Source organism: Dipodomys merriami, unplaced genomic scaffold, assembly GCF_024711535.1.
Source record: "Dipodomys merriami isolate MVZ:Mamm:240054 unplaced genomic scaffold, mDipMer1.0.p SCAF_83, whole genome shotgun sequence".
NCBI classification, from domain to species: Eukaryota; Metazoa; Chordata; class Mammalia; order Rodentia; family Heteromyidae; genus Dipodomys; species Dipodomys merriami.
The window spans coordinates 6,075,450-6,099,156 of record NW_027206435.1 but is presented as its reverse complement, the minus strand read 5'-3'; positions in this window follow the sequence as shown (position 1 = coordinate 6,099,156).

The following is a 23,707-nucleotide window of genomic DNA, read 5'->3' as shown; positions in this document are numbered from 1 at the left end:
AGCCTCACCCGCACCCTCTCCCTCAGACTAACCCTAACCCTAATCCTAATCCTAACACAAACTCTCAACCTCACCCTCACACTAACCATAACCCTAAACCTAACCCTAACCCTCATCCTTACCAACACCCTCACCCCAAAACTAACACTAAACCTCACCCTAACCCTCACCCACACCCTAACCCTAAAATTAACCCTCACCCTCACCCTCACCCTTAAACTCACCCTAACTCTAACCCTCAACCTAACCCTCAACCTAAACCTAACACTTACCCTAACCCTATACCTAACCCTGACACTCACCCTAAACCAAACACTAACCCTCATCCTAACACTGAACCTTACCCTAACCCTAACCCTAAACTTAAACATCACCCTAACCCTAACCCTAACCTTCACCCTCACAGTCAGCCTATCCCTAACACTTACCCTAACCCTCACCCTAAACCTAAACCTTACACTAACACTAACCTTAACCCTTACCCTCACCCTAACAATAACCCTAATCCTAACACTCACCCTAATGCTCACGGTCAACCTAACCCTCACCCTAACCCTAACCCTCACACTGACCCTAACCCAACCCTCACCCTCACCCTAACCCTAACCCTAACCCTAATCCTAAACCTCACCATAAACCTAACACTCACCCTCACACTCACTCTCACCCTAACCCTCACCCTCAACCTAGCCCTCACCATAACCCTAATCCTAACCCTAACCCTAAAGCTCACCCTCACCCTCACCCTCACCCTCAGCCTAAACCTAACCCTAATCCTAAACCTAACCCTAACTCTACCCCTCACCCTAACTCTCACCCTAACCATAACTCTAAACCTAACCCTCACCCTAACCCTCACCCTCACCCTAGCCCTCAACCTAAACCTAACCCTCAAACTAACCCTTATCCTAACCCACACAATAGCCTTCAACCTAACCCTAAACATCACCGTAACCATCACCCTAACCCTAACCCTAAGCCACACCATAAACCTCACGCGAACCCGAACCCGAACCCTCACCCAAACCCTCATCTGATCCCTAACACTCAGCCTCACAATAAACCTCAACCTAACCATAACCCTCACTCTAACCCTAACCCTAACCCTCACCCTAACCCTAACACTCAACCTAACCCTCACCCTCAACCTAGCCCTCAACGTAAATCTAAACCTAACCCTGACCCTAAACCTCACCCTCACCCTCTGCCTGCCCCTCAGCCTAACCATAACCCTAATTCTAAACCTAACCATTACCCCCACCATGACCCTAAACCTAACCCTAAACCTAACGCCAACCCTTACCCTCACCCTCACCCAAACCCTAACCCTAACAATAACCCTAACTCTATATCTAACCTTAATACTAACCCTAACCCTTACCCTAAACATAACCCTAACCCTAAAACTCACCATAACCCTAATCTTAAAACGAACCCTCACCCTAACACTAACACTCACCCCAACTCTCAACCTAACCCTAACCGTAATCCTAAAGATCAACCTACACCTAACCCTAAAGCTCACCCTCAACCTAAACCTCACCCTAACCTTAACACTCAGCCTAATACTCACCCTAACCCTAATGCTAACCCTAAACTTCACCCTCAACCTAACCCTCACTGTAACTCTTATCCTCACACTAACCCTAATCCTAAATCTAACCCTAACCCTAACCCTCACCCTAACCCTCATCCTATCCCTGATGCTAACCTTCACCCTCACCATAACCCTAACCTTAACCCTGACCCTCACCCTAACCCTTACCCTCACCTTCACCAGAACATACACCCTCATCCTCACCCTCACCCTCACCCTAAATTTCACCCTAACCCTAACTCTAAACCTAATATTAACCCTCACCCTAACCCTAACCCTTACCCTCAACCTAACCCTCAACCGAAACCTGACCCTAAACCTCACCCTCAACCTAACCTTCACCCTAACCCTAACCCTCAACCTAACCCTAATGCTAACAGTAAACCTAACGCTAAACGTAACCATCACCCTCAACCTAACCCTCAACCTAACCCTTATCCTCACACTAACCCTAAACCTAACCCTAACCTAACCCTCACACTAATCCTAACCCTCACCCTAACCCTAACCCTACCCCTCACACTAATCCTCACGCTAACCCTAACCCTCAAGCTAACCCTCACTCTCACCCTAATCCTCACCATAACCCTAACCCTAATCCTTACCTAAACAAAACCCTCACCCTCACCCTAACCCTCACCCTCACCCAAAACCTAACACTCAACCTCAACCTAGCCCTCAACCTAGCCCTCACCCTAACCCTAACAGTCACCCTAACCCTAACTCTAACCCTCACCCACACCCTAACCCTATCCCTCACCCTAACTCTAACCCTCAACCTAACCCTAACCCTCATCCTAGTCCTCACCATAACCCTAAATCTAATCCTTACCTAACAGGAACCCTCACCGTCACCCTCAAACTCACCCTAACACTAACCCTCACCCTCACCCTCACCCTCACCCTCAGCCTAAATATAACCCTAAGACTAATCCAAATCCTAAAACTCACCCTCACCCTCAACCTAACTCTAAACCTAACATTAAACAAAACCCTCGCCCTAAATGTAAACCTATCCCTCACCCTCACCCTAACCCTTACCCTCACCCTAACCTTAACCCAAACCCTCAGCCTAACCCTCATCCTAACCCTAAGCCTAACCCTAACCCTCAGCCTAACCTTAATCCTAACCCTAACCCTAACCCTCACCCAAACACTAAACATCACCCTCACCCTCAACCTCACCATCACCCTCACCCCAACCCTCCCCCTCCCCCTCACCCTAAACGTAACCCTCACCCTCACCCTCACCATCACCCTCAACTTAACCCTCACCCTCAAATCACCCTAATCCTAACCCTAACCCTAAACCTCTCCTGAAACCATACTCTGACCATCAACTTCAACCTCACCCTAAGACTAAACCTACACCTTAGGGTAATCCTAAACCTAACCATCACCCTCACCCTCACCCTAAACCTAAACCTCACCCTAAGCCTAACCATAACCCTAACACTCACCTTCACACTAACCCTCATCATCACCCTAACACTAACCCTAACCCTTACCCTCAACCTAACCCTAACCCTAACCTTCACACTAATCCTAAACCTCACCCTAACCTTAATCGTAACGCTCACACTAATCCTCACCATAAGCCTAACACTAACAATCACCCTAAACTTAACGCTAACCCTCACAGTCACCCTAAACCTCACCGTCACCCTAAACCTCACCCTAAACCTAACCCTCTCCTACAGCCTAACGCTGAATATCACCCTCACCCTAACCCTCACCCTAAACCTCACTCTCACCCTAAACCTCAACCTAAACCTAACCCTCACCAAAACCCTAAGCCTAACACTCAACCTAACCCTAACCTTCACCCTCAACCTAATACTCACCCTAATATTATCCCTAACCCTTACCTAACCGAAACTCTCACCCCCACCCTAAACCTTAATCTCACCCTCACACTCACCCTAACCCTAACCCTAACCCTAAACCTCACCCTCAACTTCACCCACCACCTCAGCCTAACCCTAAACCTAACACCAATCCTAAACCTACCCCTCAACCCAACCCTCACCCTAAACATAACCATAACCTTAACGCTAACCCTCACCCTCACCCTCACCCTAACCCTAAGCCTAACCCTAACAGTAACCCTAAACCTAACCCGAACCTTAAGCCTTACCCTAACCCTCACCCTAACCCTAACCCTCAGCTTAAAGCTAAAACTAACCCCCACTCTAAACCTCACCCTAACGCTAATGGTAATCCTAAACCTCACCCTCAACCTAAACTTCACCCTAACCCTTATCCTCACACTAACCCTGACGGTAACGGTAACTCTGACCCTCACACTAACCCTAACCCTCAAACTAACTCTAACCATAACCCTCACACTAACCCTCACCCTAAACCTAAACCTAATCCTAACCCTCATCCTAACCCTAACCCTAACTCTAACACTCACCCTCACACTCACCCATACCCTAACCCCCACCCTCACCCTAAACATCACCCAAACCCCAACCCTCACCCTAAACCTAAATCTGACCCTCACCCTAACCCTTAAGCTCACCCTGACACTAACCCTTTCCCTCACCCTAACACTAACCCTAACCCTCACACTCACCCTAAACCTCATCCTAACACTTATCCTCACACTAAACCTAACCCTAACCCTCAAACTAACCCTAACCCCCAACCTAACCCTAAACCTACCCCTCAACTTAAGCCTCACCCTAAACCTAACCATAACTCTAACCCTCACCGTAAAACTAAGCCTAACCCCAAACCTCACCCTCACCCCAGCCCTCACCGTCACCCTAACAATCACCCGAACCCGAAGCCAAACCCACACCCTAACCCTAACCCTATCCTGAACCTCACCCTCACCCTCAGCCTAGCCCTAACCTACCCCTAACCCTCACCCTAACCCTAACCCTAACCCACGCCCTCACCCTCATCCTCACCCTAACACTAACCCTATCCCTTAAACTCACACTAACCCTAACCCTAACGCTAATTCTAAACCTAACCCTCACTCCAGCCTAACCATCAACCTAAAGCAAACCCTCACCCTAATCCTTAACTTAACACTAACTCACATTAAACCTAACCCTCACCCTAACCCTAACCCTCCCCCTCAGCCTAAACCTCATCCTAACACTAACCCTAAACCTAATCCTCACCCTAACCCTAACGCTAACACTAACCCTCACCCTAACCCTCACCTTAACCCTTACCCAAACCCTAATAATCACCCTATCACTCATCCTAACCCTAACCCTAACCCTAACCCTCAACATCACCCTAACCCTCAAACTAACCCTCACCCTAACCCTAACCCTAGAGGGAGGGTTACCTCACCCTAATCCTAACCCTCATCCTCACTCTCACACTACGCCTAACCCTAACCTTAAACCTAATCCTAAATCTAAACCCAACACTCACCCTAACACTCACCCTAACACCCTCACAATAACACTAATGCTAACCCTCACACTAACCCTCACCCTCACCCTACCCCTCACCGTCACCCTAACTCTCACCGTAACCCTAACCCTCAGGCACACGCTAAACCTCACCCGAACCCGAACCCTAAACCTCACCCTAAGCCTCACCCTAATCCTAACTATAACCCTTAACTTCAACCTTACTCTATCCCTCACTCTAACCCTTATCCTCACACTAACCCTAACCCTCACACGGACCCTAACTCTCACCCTTACCCAACCCTACCCCTCACCCTAACCCTCACCCTAACACTAACCCTAAAACTCACACTAACCCTACCCTTCACCCTAACCTTAAACCTGACCCTAAACCTCACCCTAACCCTAACGACAACCCTAACCCTCGCCCTAAACCTAACCCTCACCCTAACCCTTATCCTCACACTAACCCTAACCCCACACTAACCCTAACACTCACCCTAAACCTAACCCTTACCCTCAACCTCAACATAAACATAACCATAACCTTAAACCTCACACTAAACGCCACCCTCACCCTCACCCTAACCGTTATCCTCACACTAACACTAAGCCACAACTTAACCCTAACCCTCACCATAACCCTAACCCTAACCCTAAACCTAACCCTCACCCTCACACTAACCCTAACTCTCACCCTATCCCAAACGCTAAACCTATCCCGCACCCTCACCCTAAACCTCACCCTAACCCTTACCCTCACCATAACCCTAAACCTAATCCTAATCCTCACACTAACCCTAGCAATAACCCTCACCCTAACACTCACCATAAACCCACCGCTCACCCCAAACCTATCCCTCATTGTCACCTTAAACCTCACCCTAACCCTAACCTTAACGCACACCCTAACCCTAAACATAGTCCTAACCATAACCCTCAGCCTCACCCTAAACCTCACCCTAACCCTTATTTTCACACTAACCCTAAACCTTACCCTAAACCTCACATTAACCCTAACCCTCACCCTAACCCTAACCCTACCCCTCAACCTAACCCTAAACCTAACCCTAACACTCACCCTAAAGCAAACCCTCAAAATAACCCTCAACCTCAACCTAATCCTAACCCTAACACTAACCCTAACACTTACCTAGCTGAAAACCTCACCCTCACACTTAACCTCAACCTAAACCTCACCCTCATCCTAGCCCTCACCCTAAACCTTACCCTCACCCTAATCCTAACCCTAACACTCACCCTCACCCTCTCACTAACCCTAACCCTAACACTCAAGCTAACCCTACACTAACCCTAATGCTACACCTAACCCTCACCCTCAAATAACCATCACCCTAACCCTTGCCCTCACCCTAACCCTTAACCAAACCCTAGCACCCATACTAAACCTAAACTCACCCTAAACCTAAAACTACACCTCAGCCTTAACCTCACTCTAATCCTAACCCTAAAGCTAATCCTCCCCCTATCCCTAACCCTAATACTAACACTCACACAAACCCTCACCTTATCCCTTACCCAAAACCTGATCCTCAACCTATCACTAATCCTAACCTTAACCCTAACACTCAACCTCGCCCAAACCCTAAACCACACCCTAACCCTTATCCTAAACCTCAACCTAACCCTAACCCTTACCGTAACCCTCACCCTAACCCTAATGCTAACCCTAACCCTCACCCTAAACTTCACCCTAACCCTTATCCTCACACTAACAATAACCCTAACCCTCACACTAACCCTAATGCAGACCCTAACCCTAACCCTACCCCTCAAACTAACCCACACACTAACCCTAAGCCTAACCCTCACCCTAAACCTAACCCTAACCCTCATCCTCACCTTCAACCTCACCGTTACCCTAACACTCAACCGAAACTGAACGCTCACCCACACCCTAACCCTCACCCTAAACCGAACCCTTATTCTCACCCGAAACCTCAGCCTCACCCTAACCCTAACTGTAACCCTAACCATAACCCTAACCCTAACCCTAACCCTAACCCTCAAACTAACCCTCAAACTCACCCTAATCCTCCACCTAAACCAAACCCTAACCCTTACCAAACTGAAACCCTCACCTTCACCCTCACCCTCACCTTCAACCTAACCCTCACCATTACCCTAGCTTTCAGCCTAACCCTAACCCTCACCCTCACCCTAACCCTAACCCTCACCCTGACCCACACCGTAACATTAACCCTAACCCTAACACCCTAACACTCACCCTAAGCCTAACACTAACCCTAATGTTACACCTAAACCTCACTCTCACCCTAACCATCATCCTAACCCTCACCCTCACCCTAAAACTTACCCTGACCCTAACAATCACACTAAGCCTAACCCTCACCCTAATCCTAACCCTACACCAAAACCTAACCCACACACTAACCCTAAACCTAAACCTTAACCTAAGCCTAAACCTAACCCTCCCCTTCACCTTAACCCTCGCCGTCACCCTAACACTCAACCGACCCTGAACGCTCATCCACACCCTAACCCTCACCCTCACCCTCAACCTTATCCTCACCCTCACCCTAAACCTAACACTCACCCTCACCCCCAACATTATACCAACCCTAACCCTAACCCTAATGCTAACCCTAATATTAACCCTAATCTTCACCCTCACCCTAAACATCACCCTAACACTTACCCTCTCCCTAAACCTTACCCTATCCCTAACCCTCACACTACACCTAAGCCTCACCCTTACCGTCACATTCACCCTAAGACTAATCCCAACCCTAATCCTAAATCTAATCCTCACCGTCACCCTAACACTAACCCTAACCCTAACCCTCACCCTCACCCTAACCCTAACCCTAAACTTCACCCTAACCCTCACCCCAACCCTAACACTAACCCTAACACTCACCATCACACTACCCATCACCCTAACCCTTACCATCACACTAACCCTAACCCTATCGCTAACCGTAACCCTCACACTATCCCTAACGCTCACCCTAAACCTAACATTACCCCTCACCCTAACACTCACCCTAACACTCACACTAACCCTCACCCTAAACCTAACACTAAACCTCACCCTAGCCTGAACCCTAAAACTCACGTTAAAATTCACCTTCACCATAAAGATCACCTTAACCCTAACAATCAGCCTAACTCTAACACTAAACCTCACCCTAACTCTAACCCTAACCATAACCCTCACCCTCACTCTAACCCTCACCATAACCCTCACCCTAACACTAATGCTATCCCTACCCGTCACCCTAAACCGCATCCTAACCATTACCATCACCATATCCCTAACAGTAACCATAACCCTAATCCTCAACCTAACCCTAACCCTCACCCTCACCCTAAAACTCACCCTCACCATAACCCTAACCGTAACCCTAATCCTAAACCTAACCCTCATGTTCACCCTCACCCTAACCCTAACCCTAAACCTCACCCTAACCCTCACTCTCAACCTAACGCTCACCCACACCCTAAATATCACCCTAAACCTAACCCTCACCCTAACCCAAACCATAACCCTCATCCTAACTCTAAACCTGACCCTATCCCTTACCCTAACCCTAAGCCTTAACCGTAACCTTAACCTTCACCCTACCCCTCACCTAAACACTTACCCAAACCCTAATACTCAACATATCACTAATCCTAACCCAAATCTTAACCCTAACCTTCACCCTCACCCTAACCCTCTCCCTAACCCTTACCCTCACACTAATGCTAACCCTCACGCTAACCCTCACCATAATCCTAACCCTCACCCTCACCCTAAGCCTAACCTTAACCCTAACCCTAATCCTAAATCTAGCCCTCACTGTCACCCTAACCTTAAACCTAAGCCTAAGCCTCACCTGCACCCTAACCCTCACCCTAACCCTAAACCTAAACCTCACCCTAACCCTAACCTTAACTCTCATCCCAACCCTATCCCTAACCTTCACCCTAAACCTAACCCTCAAACTAACGCTCACCCTCACATTAATCCTCAACCTAACCCTAACCCTAAACCTTACCTAAGTGAAAACCTCACCCTTACCCTCACCCTCATCTAACCCTCACCCTCACCCAAGCCCTCACCCTAATCCTAACCCTCACCCTAACACTAAACCTAACCCTCACCCTCACCATCACCCTCACCGTCACCCTAAACCTAACCCTAAACCTAAACCTAACCCTCACCCTCACCTTACCCTCACAGTTATACTAAACATCACCCTAAACCTTACCCTCACCCTAACCCTTACACTGACCCTAACACACACATTAACCTAACCCTCACCCTAACCCTAAACCTACCCCTCAGCCTAAACCTCACCCTAATCCTAACCCTACACCTCACCCTACCCCTCACCTTAACCCTTACCCAAACCCTAATACTCAACCTATCACTAACCCTAACCCTAATCTTAACCCTAATCCTCACCCTCACCCTAACCCTCATCCTAACCCTTACACTCACTCTAAGGCTAACCCTAAACCTAACACCCAGCCTAATCCTAACCCTCACCCTCATCCTAAGAGTAACCTTAACCCTAACCCTAATCCTAAATCTAACCCTCATATTCACCCTAACACTAACCCTAACCCTAACCCTCACCCTCAACATAACTCTAAACCTAACCCTCACCCTGACACTCACCCTAACCCTAATACTAACCCTAACCCTCACCCTCACCCTAACCCTCACCCTAACCCTTACCCTCACCCTGATGCTAATCCTAACCCTAACCCTCACCCTAATCCTAACCCTCCCATTACCCTAAGCCTAACCCTAACACCAATCCTAAATCTAACCCTCACCGACACACTAACTCTAACCCTAAAACTAACCCTCACCCTCAATCTAACGCTAACCCTAACCCTCACCCTAAACCTCACCCTAACCCTCACCCTAACCCTAACGCTAACCCTAACCCTTACCATCACACTAACCCTCACCCTAACCCTTATATCACACTGAACCTAAACCTATTCCTAACCCTAACCCTCACACTAACACTAATGCTCACCCTAACCCTAACCATACCCCTCACCCTAACCCTTACCCTAACACTCACACTAGCCCTCACCCTAAACCTAAACCTGAACCTCACCAGAACCCGAACCCTAAACTTCACCCTAAACTCACCCTCACCATAAACATCACGCTAACACTAACACTCACCCTTACTCTAACCCTAAGCCTCACCCTAAATATAACCCTAACCAGAACCCTCACACTCACTCTCACCCTCAACCTAAACCTCACCCTCACCCTTACACTCACCCTCACCCTAAACATCACCCTAACCCTAACCCTCACTGTAACCCTAACCCTAAACCTAATCCTAAACCTAACACTCACCCTAACCCTCAACTTAACCCGAACGATAACTCTAAACGTCTCCCTCACCCAAACCCACACCCTAACCTTTATCCTCACACTAACCCTAACACTCACACTAACCCTAAACCTCACCCTATCCCTAACCCTAACCCTATGCCACACCTTAAACCTCACCCTTACCCTAAAACTAATGATAACCCTAACCCTCACCTTCATCCTAAACCTCACCATAACATTTACCCTCATCCTAACCCTAAGACTCAACCTCAAAATAAACCTCACCCTAACCCTTACCCTCACGTTAACCAGCACTCTAAGCCTAACCCTAACCCTCACCCTTACCCTCACCCTAACCCTAACCCTAACCCTCATCCTCACCCTAACCCTAAACTCACCCTCACCCTCATCCTCAACCTCAGCCTAAGCCTAAGTCTAACCCTAACCATAATCCTAAACCTAACCCTCGCCCTCAGGCTCACCCTAACCATAACCCTAACCAACACCCTCACCCTCACCCTAAGCCTAACTCTATCCCTAACACTCACCCTAAATCTAACCATAAGTCTAACCCTAAATCTAACCCTCAACCTCACCCTAAGCCTAACCCGAACCCTAATCCTCATCCTAACCCTAACCCTAACTCTAACACTATCCCTAACCCTCACCCTCCACATAAACCTCATCCTAACCCTTACCCTCACCATAACCATAACACTAAACCTAAACCTAATCATCACCCTAACATTAACCCTCACCCACACCCTAACACTCACCCTCACACTCACCCTAACACACAGCCAAACCCTAACCCTAACCCTAATCCTAAACCTAATCCTCACGCTGACACTCACCCTAAACCTAACCCTAAACCTAACCCTAACACTCACCCTCTCCCTAAACCTCACCCTCGCCCTAAACATCACCCTAAACCTAACGCTCACCATAACCTTAACCGTAACCTTCGCCCTAACCCTAAGACTCAGCCTAACCCTACACATCACCCTAGCCCTAACCCTCAACCTAACACTAACCCTAAACCTCACCAAAAATCAAACACTCAAACTATGCCTCACCCTCAGCCTAATCCTCAACCTAACCCTAACCCTAACCCTTACCTAACTAAAACCCTAACCCTCAACCTCATCATCACTCTGAGCGTAACTCTCACCCTCACCCTAGCTCTCACCGTAAACCTAACCCTCACCCTCACCATCACCGTAACCCTAAACCTAAACCTCACCCTAACCCTAGCCCTAACCCTAATGCTTACCCTCACCCTCACTCTAACCCTAACCCTCACCCAAACCCTTACCCTCACCTAACACTTACCCTCAACCTAACCCTCACCCTAAACCTCACCTTAACCATTACACAAGCACTAGTACTTACCATATCACTAATCCTAACCCTAGAACTAACTCTAATCCTAACCCTCACCCTAAACCTTACCCTCACCATAATGCTAACCCTCACCCTAGCTCTCACTGTAAACCTAACCCTCACCCTCACCATCACCGTAACCCTAACCCTAAACCTAAACCTCACCCTAACCCTAGCCCTAACCCTAATGCTTACCCTCACCCTCACCCTAACCTTAACCCTCACCCAAACCCTTACCCTCACCCTAACACTTACCCTCACCCTAACCCTCACCCTAAACCTCACCTTAACCATTACACAAGCACTAATACTTACCATATCACTAATCCTAACCCTAGAACTAACTCTAATCCTAACTCCCACCCTAAACCTTACTCTCACCATAATGCTAACCCTAAGCCTAACCTGCACCTTAATCCTAACCCTCACCCTCACCTGCACCGTCACCCTAAGCCTAACCATAACATAAATCGAAACCTCACCCTCACCATAACCCTAACCCTAACCCTCACCCAAAAATTAACCCCAACTCTAACGCTAACCCTAACCCACACCCTCACCCTAACCATAACGCTAACCCTAACCCTCACCCTCACACTAACCCTCAACCTCACCCTCACCATAACTCTAACCGAACCCTAATACTAACCCTCACCCTCACCCTCATCATCACCCTAACACTAAACATTATACAAACCCTCACCCTCAACCTCACCCCAAACCTAACCCTCACCTTGACACTCAGCGTAAACCTAATGCTAACCCTAACCCTCACCCTCACACTAAACCTCACCCTAACCCTTATCCTCCCACTAACCCTAACCCTCACACTAACCCTAACCCTCATTCTAACCCTAACCCTAAGCCTCACCCTAACTCTAAACCTAAACCTTATACTAATCCTCACCCTCCACCTAACCCTAACCCTCACCCTCACCCTAGCTCTCACCCTAACACTGACCCTAAACCTAACCCTAAACCTAAACCTTATCCTAATCCTCACCCTAACCCTAAACTTCACCCTCACCCTCACCCTCACCCTGAGTGTAACGCTAAACCTAACCCTAATCCTAACACTCACTGTCACCCTCACCCTAAACGTAACCTTACCCAAACTCTAAAACTCACACTCACCCTCACCATAACACTAACACTAAACCTCACCCTAAGTCTAACCCTGACCCTAACCCTAACCCTCACCCTCACCCTAATCCTAACCATAACACTAACCCTAACCCTAAACCTCACCTTACCCACATCCTAACCCTTACCCTCACACTAAAGCTAACCCTAACCCTAACCTTCACCCTCACCCTAACCCTCATTGTCACCCTAACCCTCACCCTAAGCCTAACCCTCAACCAAACCCTAACCCTCACCCTAAGCCTAACCCTAACCCTATCCCTAATCCTAAACCTAACACTCACCCTAACCCCAAACCTCACCCTAACCCTAACCCTCACCCTAACCCTAACCCTCACCGTCACAATAACACTCACCCGAACGCGAACCCTCACCCAGACCCTAACCCTCACCCTCCCCCAAACCCTCACCATCACCCTAAACATCACCCTACCCCTAACGCTCACCATAAACCTAAACCTAACCCTCACCCTTAACCTAATCCTCACCGTCATCCTAAAACTCACACGAATCCGAACCCTCACCCACACCCTTACCCTCACCCTCATCCTAACCCTCAAAATAAACCTCAACCTAACCCTAACCCTAACCCTAACCCTTACCTAACTGAAAACCTAACCCTCACCCTCACCCTCAATCTAACCCTCAACCTCACCATAGCCCTCACCCTGACCCTAAAACTCACCCTAACCCCAAACCTCACCCTCACACTCAACCTCACCCTTACCCTAAACCTAACCCTAATGCTAAAGCTAATCCTCACCCTCACCCTAATCATCACCCTAAACTTTACCCTCACCCTAAACATTACCCTAACCCTAACAATCACTGTAAACCTAACCCTAAACCTAAACCTACCCCTCAGCCTAAACCTCAACCTAACCCTAATCCTAACCCTAATCCTCAACCTATCCCTAACCCTAACACTAACCCTCACCCTAACACTCACCTTAACACTTACCCAAACCCTAACCCTCACCCTATCCCTAACCCTAACTTTATCCCTCACCCTAACCCTCACGCTCACCCTAACACTATTGATAACCCTAACCCTCACCCTCACCATAACCCTTACCTCATCCTAACCCTAAGCCTCACCCTCAACCTGAACCTCACCCTAACCCTTAACCTCATCCTAACACTAACCCTAACCCTCACCCTAACCCTAACCTCACCCTCAGCCTCAGGCTCAGCCTCAGCCTAAGCATAACCCTAATCCTAACCATAATCCTAAACCTAACCCTCACCCTCAGCCTCACCCTAACTCTAACCCTCACTCTAAACTTACCAACAACCTCACCCTCACCCTAAAACTAAACCTATCCCTAACACTCACCCTAAATCTAACCCTCAGCCTAATACTAACTGTAACCCTCAGCCTAACCCTAAGCCTAACACGAATCCTAAACCTCACCCTAACCCTCATCCTAACTTTAACGCTATCCCTAACCCTCACCCTCACCCTAAAACTCATCCTAGCCCTTACCCTCACCATAACCCTAACACTAAACCTAACTCTAATCCTCACCCTAACCCTAACCCGAACCCACACCCTAACACTCACACTCACCCTCACCCTGACCCTAACACTCACCCAAACCCTAACCCTAACCCTAATCCTAAGCCTAACCCTCAAGCTCACCCTCATCCTAAACCTAACCCTAACCCTCACCCTCACCCTAACCCTCACCCTCACCCTAAAGATCACCCTAACCCTAACCCTAACCATAACCCTAACCGAAACTCTCACTGTAGCCCTAACCCTCACCCTAACCCTCAACCTAACACTAATGCTAACCCTAACCCAACCCTCACCCTAAACCTCACCCTATCACTTATCCTCACACTAACCCTAACACTAACCCTAACCCTCACACATTCCCTAACCCTCATCCTAACCCTAACCCTACCCCTCAACCTAAACCTCACCCTAAACCTAACAGTAACCATAACCATCACCTTAACCCTAACCATAACCCTAACCGACACCTTCACCCTAACCCTCACCGTCACCCTAACACTCACCCGAACCGGAACCCTCACCCACAAACTAACCCTCACCCTCTCCTGAACCTCACCCTCATCCGAAACCACACAGTCACCCTAACCCTCACCCTCACCCCAAACTTCACCCTAACCCTACCCCTCAACTTAACCCTAACCATCAAAGTAAGACTTACCCTCACCCTAATCCTCACCCTAACCCTAACCCTTACCTAACTGCAACCCTCACCCTCAACCTCATCATCACCCTCATTCTAATTCTCACCCTCACCCTAGCCCTCACTGTAAACCTAACCAATACCATAACCCTAACGCTAACCCTCAACCTCACCCTCACCCACACCATCACCCTCATTCTAATTCTCACCCTCACCCTAGCCCTCACTGTAAACCTAACCAATACCATAACTCTAACGCTAACCCTAACCCACACCATCACCCTAACAATAACGCTAACCCTAACCCTCACACTAACATTACCCCTCACATTAACTCTCACACTAACCCTCACCCTAACACTAACCCTCACAATCACCCTCACACTAACTCTAACCCTAGCCCTAATCCTCAGATTAACCCTCACTCTCAACCTCACCCTAACCCTAAGAATAACCCTAAAACTCACCCTAAAACTCACCCTCACCCAAACATTAATGCTAACCCAAACCCGAAACCTCACACTCACCCTTACCTTCACCATAATGCTAACCCTATCCCTAAACCTCACCATAATCCAAAACCTCATCCTCACCCTAAGCATAACCTTAACCCTAACCCTAATCCTAACTCTACCCCTCACCATCACCTTAACCCTAACCCTAACACTAACCCTCACCCTCAACCTAATCCTAAACCTAACCCTCAACCTGACCCTCACCCTAACCCTAACGCTAACCCTAATACTCACCCTCACACTAGCCTTATCCTAACCCTTATCCTCACAATAACCCTAACCCTAACCCTAAACCTAAACCTAACCCTAACCCTCACAGTAACCCTAACCCTCACCCTAACCCTAACCCTACCCCTCACCTTAATCCTCACCCTAATCCTAACTCTAACCCTCACCCTAATCCTCAATCTATCCCTAACATTTACCTAACCGAAAATCTCACTCTCACCCGCATCCTAGCTCTCACCCTAACACTAACCCTAACCCTAACAATCACCCTCAACCTCATCCTCACCATCAGTCTAAACCTAAACCACACCCTAATCCTAAACCCAACCCTCACCGTCACCCTCACCTAACCGTAACCCTAACCCAAACCCTAAACCTCATCCTCACCCTCAACCTCACCCTAACACTAACCCTAACCCTAACCCTCACCCTAACCCTAAACCTGACCCTAACCCTAACCCTCACACTCACCCTAATCCTAAACCTAACACTAACCCTAACGCTCACCCTCACCTTACCCTCATCCTAACCCTTACCCTCACACGAACTCTAAACCCAACCCTAAACTTCACCCTAACACTTACTCTCGTCGTCTCCATAACCCTCATCCTAAGCCTAACCCTCACAAACATACTAATCCTCACCCTAACTCTAACTTTAACCATCACCCAAACCCTAACCGTAACTCTCACCCTAACCCTGACTCTAACCCTCACCCTTACCGTAAGCCTAATCCGAATCCTAACCATCACCATAACCCTCACCCTAACTCTATCGCTATCCCTAACCCTCACCCTAAGCCTCATCCTAACCTTTACCCTCACCATAACCCAAACACTAAACCTAATCCTCACCCTATCTCTAAACCTCACCCATCACCTAACACTCACTCTCATCCTCACCCTCACCCTAACACTCACCCTAACTCTAACCCTAACCCTAATCCTAAAGCTAATCCTCACGCTCACCCTCAACCTAACCATAACCCTAAACCTAAACCTAACCCTCACCCTAAACCTCACCCTCACCCTAAACATCACCCTAATCCTAACCTCACCCTAACCCTAACCCTCACCCTAACCCTAACGCTAACCCTAAACCTTACCCTCACCCTAAACCTCACCCTAACACTTGTCCTCACATTAACCCTAACCCTAACCCTAATACTAACCCTACCCCTCAAACTAAGCCTCACCTTAAAACTAACACCAACCCTAACCCTCACTGTAACCCTAAACCAAACCTTAAACCTCAAACTCAACCTAAACCTCACCATCACCCTAACACTCACCATAACCCGAACCCTCACACACACGCTAACCCTCACCCTCTCCCGAACCCTCACCCTCACCAGAAACCTCATATTCACCCTAACCCTGACCATCACTCTAAACATCACCCTAACCCTAACCCTTACCCTAACACTAACCCTCACCTGAACCCTAATCCTAAATCTCAGCTTCACCCTCAACCTAATCCTCATCCTAACCCTAACCCTTACCCTTACCTAATTGAAACCCTCACACTCAACCTCACATCACCCTCAGGCTTACTCTCACCCTCACCCTAGCCCTGACCCAAAACCTAACCCTCACACTAACCCTAACCCTACCCCTCACCCTCACCATCACCCTAACTCTCACCCTCACCCTAAGCCTCACAGTAACCCTTACCCTCACCCGAACCCCTTCCTTAACCCTTACGCTCACATTAATTCTAAACCTAACCCTAATCCTCACCCTAATCCTAACCCTCAACATAACCCTCACCCTCACCCTCACCCTAACCCTAATCCTAAAAATAACCCTCACCATTACCCTAACCCTAACCCTAACCCTAGCCTTCACCCTCACCCTCACACTAACCCTAAACCTAACTTTCGCCCTAACCCTCACCCTAACCCTAATGCTAACCCTAAACCTCACCATCACATTAACCCTCACCCTAACACCTTTCATCACACTAATCCTACCTCTATCCCTAACCCTAAACTTCACACTAAACCTAATGCTCACCATAAACATAACCCTACCCCTCAGACTAACCCTCACACTAACACTCACAAAAACCTTCACCCTCACCCTAAACATCACCCTAATTCTAACCCGCACCCTATCCCTGACCGTAACCCTCACCCTAACCTTATCCGTAAGCCTTACCCTAACCCTAACACTCACCCTAACCCTCACCATAACCCTAATGCTAATCCTAACCCTCACCCTCACCCTAAACCTCACCCTAACACTTATCCTCACACTAACCCTAACCCTAACCCTAACACTCAAACTAATCCTCACGCTAAACCCAACACTATCCCTAACTCTCACTGTAACCCTAACCCTAACCTTAACACTAACCCTCACCCTAACTCTCACCGTCAACCTAACACTCACCCGATCCCGAACCCTCCCACACACCCTAACCCTCACCCTCTCCAGAACCCTCACCCTCACCCGATACCTAACCTTCACCCTAACCCTCACACTCACCCTAAGCCTAAACCTAAACCTTACCCTCTCTCTAAACCTTAAACTAACCCTTACCCTCACACTAATGCTAACCCTAACCCTAACCCTCACCCTAATCCTAACCCTAACCCTCACCATCACCCTCACCCTAAGACTAACCATAACACTAATCCTACATCTAACCCTCACCATCACCCTAAACGTAACCCTAAACCTAACCCTCACCCTCACCCTAAACCTAACACTAACCCTCACTCTAACCCTCACCCTAACCCTAACGCTAACCCTAACCCTCACCATCACACTAACCCTCACCTTAACACTTATCATCACACTAACCCTACCCCTATCCCTAACCCTAAACCTCACACTAAACCTAATGCTCATCCTAACCCTCACCCTAACACTCACCCTAACCCTCATCCTTACCCTAAACATCACCCTAAACCTAACCCTCACCCTAACCTTAACCGGAACCCTCACCCTAACCCTAACCCTCACCCTAACACTCACGCTAACCCTAAACCTCACCCTCACCCTAAACCTCACCCTAACACTTAGCCTCACAGTAACCCTAACCCTAACCCTAACCCTACCCCTCAAACTAAGCCTTACTCTAAACCTAACAGTAACCCTGAACCTCACTGTAACCCTAAACCTAACCTTAACCCTCACACTCATCCTAACCCTCACCATCACCCTAACACTCACTCGAACCCGAACCCTCACCCACACCTAAATATCACCCTCTCCCGAACCCTCACCCTCACCCGAAACCTCACCTTCACCCTAACCCTGACCCTCACCCTAAACATCACCCTAACCCTAACCCTTACCCTAATACTAACCCTCACTCAAACACTATCCCTGCAACTAAGCCTCACCCTCAACCTAATCCTCATCCTAACCCTAACCCTAACTCTTACCTTACTGAAACCCTCACTCTCAACATCACCATCACCCTCAGCCTAACTCTCACCCTCACCCTAGCCTTGATCCTAAACCTAACCCTCACCCTAATACTAATCCTAACCCTCAACCTAAGCCTCAGCCTAATCCTTTCCCTCACCTTAACCCTTACCCTAATCCTTACCCTCACACTAATGCTAAACCTAATCCTAACCCTTAACCTTACCCTCATTCTAAGCCTAACCCTAACCCTAATCCTAAATCTATCCCTCACGATCACCTAATCCTAACCCTAACTCTCACCGTCACACTAAACCAAACCCTAACCCACACCCTAACCCTCACCCTAACCCTAACGCTAACCCTAACTCTCACCATCACACTAACCCTCAACCTAACACTTATCATCACACTAACACTACCCCTATCCCTAACCCTAACCCTCACACTAAACCTAATGCTCAACCGAATCCTAACACTACCCCTCAGCTTACCCCTCACCCTAACACTCACCCTAACATTCACACTAAACCTTACCCTCACCCGAAACCTAAACCTCACCCAAAACCTCACCCGCACCATAAACATCACCCTAACCTTAACACTCACCCTAATTCTAACCTTAAACCTCACCTTAACCCTAACCCTAACCGTAACCCTCACCCTCACTCTCACCCTCACCCTAAACCTCACCCTCACCCTAACCCTAACGCTAACCCTAACCCTCACCCTCACCCGACATCTCATGGTAACACTTATCCTCACACTAACCCTAATCCTAAACCTAAACCTAAACCTAACCCTACCCTTCAAACTAAGCCTCATCCTAAACCAAACACTAACCCTAACCCTCACTGTAACCCTAACCCTAACCTTAACCCTCCACCTGACCTAAACCTCACCGTCATCCAAACAATCACCGGAATCCGAACCCTCACCCAAAACCTAACCCTCACCCTCTCCCGACACCTCACCCTCACACGAAATGTCACCTTCACCATAACAATTACCCTCACCCTAAACATCACCTTAACCCTAACCATTACCCTAATCCTAACCCTCACCCCAACACTAACTCTAAAACTAAGCCTCACCCTGATCCTAATCCTCATCCTAACCCTAACCCTAACCCTTACCTTATTGAAACCCACACCCTCAACCTCACCATCACCCTCAACCTAACTCTCACCCTCACCCTAGCCCTGACCCTTAACCTAACCCTCACCCTCACCCTAAACCTAACCCTCACTCTCACCCTAACCCTAACTCTCAACCTCACCCTAAGCCTTACCCTAACCCTTTCCCTCACCCTAAACGTCACCCTAACCCTTACCCTCACACTAATGCTAATCCTAACCCTAACCATCAACCTAATCGTAACCCTCACCCTCACGCTCACCCTCACCCTAACCCTAACTCTAATCCTAAATCTAACCCTCACCATCACCCTAAACATAACCCTCACCCTAACACTCACCCTCACCCTAACCCTAAACCTCACCCTAACCCTAACGCTAAACCTAACCCTAACACTTACACTAAACCTAATGCTAACCTGAACCCTAACCCTACCCCTCAGCCTAGCCCTCACTCTAACACTCACCCTAACCATCACCCTAAAACTAAGCCTAAACCTCACACTCACCCAAAACCTAAACCTCAACCTAAACCTCACCCTCACCATAAACATCACCCTAACCCTAATACTCAACCTAACTCTAACCCAAAACCTCATCCTAACGCTAACCCTAACTGTAACCCTCACCCTAACTCTCACCCTCACCCTAAACCTCACCCTCACCATAACCCTCACCCTTACACTCACCCTCACCCTAAAAATCACCCTAAGCCTAATCATCACTCTAACCCTACCCCTAACCCTCACCCTAACACTAACAATAACCGTAACACTCACCCTCACTCTCATCCTCACCCTAAACCTCACCCTCAACATCACCCTCACCCTTACACTCACCCACACCCTAAACATCACCCTAACCCTAACCCTCACTCTAACCCTAAACCTAAACCTGACCCTAACCCTTATCCTCACACTAACCCTAACACTCACACTAACCCTATCCCTCAACCTATCCCTAAGCCTAACCCTATCCCTCACCCTAACTCTCACCCTCACACTAACACTAATGCTAACCCTAACCCTAACCCTCACCCTAACCCTTACGCTTATCCTAACCCTAAGCCTCACCCTAAACCTAAACCTCATCCTAACCCTTACCCTCAGCCTAACCCCCAGGCTAACCCTCACCCTAACCCTAAACCTTACCCTTACCCACACCCTAAACCTAACACTAACCTAACCCTCACCCTAACCCTAACCTCACCCTCACCCTCAGCCTCAGCCTCAGCCTAAGCTTAACCCTAAACCTAATCCTAATCCTAACCCTAACTGTCACCCTCAGCCTCAATGTAACTCTAACCCTAACCCTTAACCTAACCCACACCTTCACCCTCACCATAACCTGAACCCTACACCTAACCCTCACCCTAACTCTAACGCTATCCCTCACCCTCACCCTCACCCTAAACCTCAGCCTAACCCTTACCCTCACCATAACCCAAACCCTAAACCTAAACCTAATCCTCACCCTAACCCTAACCCTCACCCATCTTCTAACACTCACTCTCACCCTCACCCTCACCCTAAAACTCACCCTAACTCTAACCCTAACCCTAATCCTAAACCTAACCCTCACACTCACCCTCACCCTAACCCTAACCCTAAATCTAACACTAAACCTCATCCTCACCCTAACCCTCAACCTCACGCTAAACATCACCCTAATCCCAACCCTCACCCTAACCCTAACCGTAACCCTCACCTAACCCTATCCATAACACTCACTGTAATCCGAAACCTCACCTAGGCCCTCACCCTAACCCTAACGCTCAACCAAACCCTCACCCTCACCCTAAACCTCACCCTAACACTTATCCTCACGCTAACTCTAACCTCAACCCTAACCCTACCCCTCAAACTAAGCCTCACCCTTAACCCAACAGTAACCTTAACCCTCACTGTAACCTAACCCTAACCTTAACCCTCAACCTCACCCTAAACCTCACCGTCACCCTAACACTCACCCGAACCCGAACCCTCACACACACCCTAACACTCACCCTCTCCCGAACCCTCACACTCACCCGATACCACACCTTTACCCTAACCCTGACCATCACCCTAAACATCACCCTAACCCTAACCCTTACACTAACCCTAACCCTCACCCGAACCCTAACCCTCAAACTAAGCCTCACCCTCAACCTAATCCTCATCCTAACCCTAACTCTAACCCTAATCCTAACCCTCACCCGAAACCTAACACTCAAACTAAGCCTGAATCTCAACCTAATCCTCATCCTAATCCTAACCCTAATCCTTACTTAATTGAAACCCTCACCCTAAACCTAACCATCACTCTCAGGCTAACTCTCACCCTCACCCTAGCCCTGACCCTAAAACTAACCCTCACACTAACCCTAACCATAACCCTCACTCTCATTCTCACCCTAACCGTCACCCTCACCCTAAGCCTCACCCTAACCCTTACCCTCACCCTAAACCTTACTCTAACCCTCACCCACACACTAAAGCTCACCATCACCCTCACCCTCACCCTCAACCTAAACCTCACCCTCACCCTAACCCTAAATTTAACCCTAATTATCACCCTAACCCTAACTTTCACCCTCAACCTCATCCTCACCCTAAGCCTAGCCCTAAACCTAACCCTAATCCTAAACCTAACCCTCAACCTCACCCTCACCCTAAACCAAACCCTAAATCTCAACGTCAACCTAACCCTTAACCTAACCCTCAACGTAACCCTCACCCTAACCCTAACACTCACCCTAAACCTAACACTCACCCTAAACCTAACCCTTAACCTCACACTCAACCTAACCCTAACGCAAACCCTCACCCTCACCCTAACCCTCACCCTAACTCTAAGGCTAACCCTAAACCTCACCATAGCCCTAACACTCACCCTAACCCTTATCCTAACACTAACCCTAAACCTAACCCTAACCCACACAGTAACCCTAAGCCTCACCCTAGCCCTGACCCTACCCATTACCCTAAACCTCACCCCAAACCTAAACCTAACCCTAAACCACACCCTAACCCTAACCTAACCCTCACCCTCACCCTAACACTCACCGTCACCATAAACCTCAGCCTAAATCAAACCCTCACGCACAACCTATCCCTCACCCTCACCCTCACCCTCACCGTTACTCTAACCCTCATCCTTACCCTAAACATCACCATAACTCTAACCCTCACCCTCACACTAACCATAACCCTCACCCTCACCCTAACCCTAACCCTGAAACTCACCCTGACCCTCACCCTCACAATCACGCTAACCCTATCCCTCACTCTCAGCATAACCCTCAGCCTAACCCTTACACTTACCCTAAACCTAACTCTAACGTTAACCCTAACCCTAATGCAAAGCCTAAACCTCACCCTCAGCCTCACCCTCATCCTAACCCTTACACTCACCCTGTCTCTCACCCTAAACTTAATTATTAACCTAACCCTTAGACTAAACCTCA